This window comes from Furipterus horrens, unplaced genomic scaffold, assembly GCF_987537825.1.
Source record: "Furipterus horrens unplaced genomic scaffold, mFurHor1.1.pri manual_scaffold_13, whole genome shotgun sequence".
NCBI classification, from domain to species: Eukaryota; Metazoa; Chordata; class Mammalia; order Chiroptera; family Furipteridae; genus Furipterus; species Furipterus horrens.
The window spans coordinates 49692319-49696474 of NW_028327183.1; the positions used below are offsets into that span (position 1 = coordinate 49692319).

The 4156-nt window shown below is 56.5% G+C and overlaps 1 long non-coding RNA gene across 1 annotated transcript; it reads left to right on the plus strand.

Moving 5' to 3' along the window:
* The first annotated feature begins 1763 nt into the window (after positions 1-1763).
* Positions 1764-3187, plus strand: LOC149995119 (uncharacterized). The gene is made up of 3 exons (XR_016507820.1): positions 1764-1960; positions 2107-2304; positions 3012-3187. It is a non-coding gene; the product is annotated as an uncharacterized LOC149995119 (long non-coding RNA).
* The last annotated feature ends 969 nt before the right edge of the window (positions 3188-4156 follow it).

The window sequence follows — 4156 nt, forward strand, 5'->3', positions numbered from 1 at the left end:
ACCCGTGGGGCGGCGGTGGGACCCGTGCGGCGGCAGTGGGACCCGGCGGCGGCGGCGATGAGACGCGGCGGGACCCGGCGGCGGCGGCGGCGATGAGACCCGGCTGGAGTCGGCGGCGGCGGCGATGTGACACGGCGGGACCCGGCGGCGGCGGCGGCTGTGGGACCCGTCGGGGGCGGCTGTGGGACCCGTCGGGGGCGGCGGTTGGACCCGGTGCGGCGGCGGCGGGACCCGGTGCGACGGCGGTGTGTCGCGGAGGCGGCGGCGGTGGGATCCGGGGGGCGGCGATGAGACCCGGGGGCGGCGGCGATGGGACCCGGGATGCGGCGGCGATGAGACCCGGTGCGGCGGCGTTGGGACACGTGGGCGGCGGTTGGACCCGGCGGCGTTGGCGGTGGGACCTGGGGGGCGGCGGCGGCGTCCATGAGACCCGGCGCGAACGGGAGGCGGCGGCGGCGGCGATGAGACCCGGCGGGGCCCGGCGGTGGCGGCGGTGGGACCCGGGCGGCGGAGTTTGGACCCGGCGGCGGCGGCGATGAGACCCGGGGGGCGGCGATTGGACCCGTGGGCGACGTTTGGACCCGGCGGCAGTGGCAGTGGGTCCTGGGGGGCGGCTGCGGGACCCGGCGGCGGCGGCGTTGGGACCTGGGGGGCGGCTGCGGGACCCGGAGGCGGCGGCGGTCGGAATCGGGGCGCGGCGTTGGGACCCGGCGACGGCGGCGGGACGGGGGAGGGGGGGCCGGCGGCGGCGGCGGCGGCGGGGGGGCGGCGGGGGGCCGGCGGCGGCGGCGGCCGGGGGGGGGGAGCGGGGTCCGGCGGCGGCGGCGGCGGCGGCGGCGGCGGCGGGGGTGGGGCGGGCGGGGGCCCGGCGGCGGCGGGGGGGGGGGAGGGGCGGGGGCCCGGCGGCGGCGGCGGCGGCGGGGGGGGGGGGGGCGGGGGGCCGGCGGCGGCGGGGGGAGCTGGGGCGGCTTCCGGGGCTGGGACGGCAGCAGGACCCGTGGCGTCGGTGGAAGTGCTATCGGCCACCGCCCCTCCCGCCGCCGCCGCTCCTGGCCTTCCCGCCGATAGCACCTCCGCCGCCGTCCCCACTTCTGTCCAAGACTCCGCCGCTGATCCGACAGGCGTGGCCACCGACCCTGCACCTGCCGCCCCCGGCTCTCCGACGTCCTCTCCTACCTCCTCTGCCACTGGGACCGCCGCCGCCGCTACCACTCCAGCCGCTGCCACGCACCGCTCCTGCCGGACCCGATCCCGCTACCGCCAGCAGAGGTAGGAGAGGCCGTCGGAGAGCCGTCGGAGAGCCCGGGGCGGCCGGTGCAGGGTCGGTGGCCCCGCCTGTCGGATCAGCGGCGGAGTCTTGGACAGAAGCCACGTTCGCATGCGCCTGCCCGTGCCCCAGCCGGAGACGGAGAAACTGCAAGCAAAGTAATACACACCGACGGGAGCAGAAGACCTCAGCCGGTCAGAAGGATTGAGGTACTTTGTGATGCTTCTATGATCTTAGCAAACTTTTATGCCACCGAGTGGAACCTGCTTCATTGCCCTAGGAGTCTTGTATAGTCCCGATAATGAGTGAGACATCCTTTGACCTGAGTGATTAGATGCCTCTAGAATCTGTAAATATGACATACATGACTGCATTTTCCCGAAGGTGGTGGCACCGGCTGTAAGTGATGATGGAGGAAGCAGCGATGGGCCCAGTTCATCACAGGAAATAGTGTGGGGTAGGCCAGGGGAGGGAGAGCGAGGGCTGGGTGCAGGTGGGCCAGGCTGGGGATCATGGGGAACATCTGGAATGCAGCCCGCCTGGGGACTGAACCTGACCGTGAATCGAACGGATGACCTTTCACTTTGCGGGACGATGCCCAGCCGACTCGCCGCACCGGTTCGTCAGGGCTGCGCAAACTCATTTCAAGACAAAAAGTAAAACAATAAACACAACAAATAACATCCAAAAAAAGTAAGTTCCTTTTTTTTATAATCTTTAGAATGTCGCCTTTTTCTGCCTTTTTAATTTATGTTGTATATATCAAGTATGATTTTTTACTGCTATACCATCTGATGGCTTTTCTGTTTTTCTGTAATTATTCAATGCAAAATACGCAGCCAATGTTCCACGAGAGCTGGAGCTGGATGGGTGTGCTCTTTGTGCACTGCAAGAAGGTCGTGTCGGTTCTCATGTAAAGCACTTGAAACTGACATCAATGCCTGTGAAGTGAAGACGGGCATGCTATGGGGACATTTCATCCTTGTTCCCTCTGGCTTGAAAGTTCTGGTGTTTCTGAAGTCAATGGCCTGATGAAGGCAAGTTGGCTATTTCAACCCAATATTCTGCCCTGTGCTTTCAAAACTTTGACACAAATCTGTCCGTGTCATGGGTCACGTATACTTCTTTATACTCCTAGCTCTTGGCTCAGTGCTCCTAGTTCACATAGGTTCATGTACACATAGTTTTTCTTAGATAGCTTTAATGATGCCGTTTTCTGAGGAGAGAATTCTGGTCAGTCTTTTCCTATTTCTTTGCCGTTGCCGTTGGCAAGTACCCAAAATGCTAGATCGGGGGATTCGAAAAACAGTTAAAAAGATGTGATCACAGGTGGCTTCCCGCCCCCCCCCCCCGGGCCTTCTTCTGCTTTGTGCTTTTCTGGAATTTTTACAGTGAATTTCTTTTGTAAATGAAAAAATAAATTTCTCCCCATTGGAATACATTACATTCAGTCTCAATAAATGCAAAGGAGATACCAATGATATTTCACATTGTTTTTCCTCAAAGCACTGAACAAATAAAAAATAGACTTAAAATACAGCCATTTCCAAATTATTACATCTTTATATACTTCATTCCTAAGGGGACTGTTTTGTTTGGATCCGAGGGATTATAGTGCTTTGTTGTCTACATGTGTACATACACTTTTTTTATTTCTTTTTTTATTATAACTGAAAATTTGAAGTTTAGTTTGTTTTCATGCATTGCTTTCTCTTTTGATTTTTATTATTTGGTTCGCATCTAGACTGCAAACAAAATAATACGTACCATCCGGAGTAGGAGGCCTCAGCTGTTCAGAAGTATTAAGGCCCTTTGTGATGCTTCTATGATCTTAGCAAACTTTGATGCCACTCAGTGGAAGACTCAGAGTGGTATGTATCTAAAGAATGAGTGTTCACTTCTGGCTATGTTACTTTCTGTGGGGATATGTTAATTTTGGAATCCATATGTTAATCTCTCTAAGATCACTAGCAGTACAGTAATTACAGATATGAAGGTCCTGATGATCACAATTCACACATGATGGAAAACTTAATTTTTATCTAATAGCTTCAACCCCGTCCACTTTTCCACTTGATATCCTTTGGTGCGACTGATAATAAATGACTGCACTGACTTCATTATTTGATTTCTCTGGGTAATCGTCTGTTGCAGAGAATTGTAGAGAAGCAAGTCCTTTAACTGAGTAGCTGAGAGTTTTTAGGGTCAAAAGTGTTTTAGAATGGTGTTAGTTACTCACTGTCAGAGAAGGAAAACTCTGACTCCAAAAAACCTCCGCTGCCTTGCGGCATACCTCTTCAGGGGAAAGGCTAAGGGAGTAAAACCCGACAGAAAATCCGGAGCCGGAGTCCCTAAGGCGGTTTGACGTTGTAGTCAACACCGGCAACTCCTGCGGCGCACCTGAACCCAAGCTGTATCGACTCCGTCTTTCCCTTGGACCCTTCAGCTGCGAAGAGAGGGGGGGTCTGCTGCATGGGCAACAGCAGACCCTCCATATTACCCTGCCCAGGCTCTGTAGCTTCAGCATCATCACAAGATGTCGATTCAACACGGGAGGAGACAGATACCATGTCACTCCCGAGTCGGACTGCACTGCCATTCTCGGCGGTGCAGATAGACTCTTAAGAAGCTACACCATCGTCTCTCGAGACGGACGGCTGCCGACGGACGACTCACTGTGCCCTTGGAGTGAAAAGTGAAAAGGCTTCCATTTCCTCCATAGAATGCCTTGCCCGTAATCCATCCCTCTTCTTGCTGGGTCTGTACGATGGCTATAAGCTGCTGTCGTTTTTGGTTATATGCCCTCACTTATCAGTATCTTTCTCCCCATGCTTTAATAATGATATTGCTTTTTCTGTTCAGAATCAGAGCTTCCCCTTTAAATCCTTA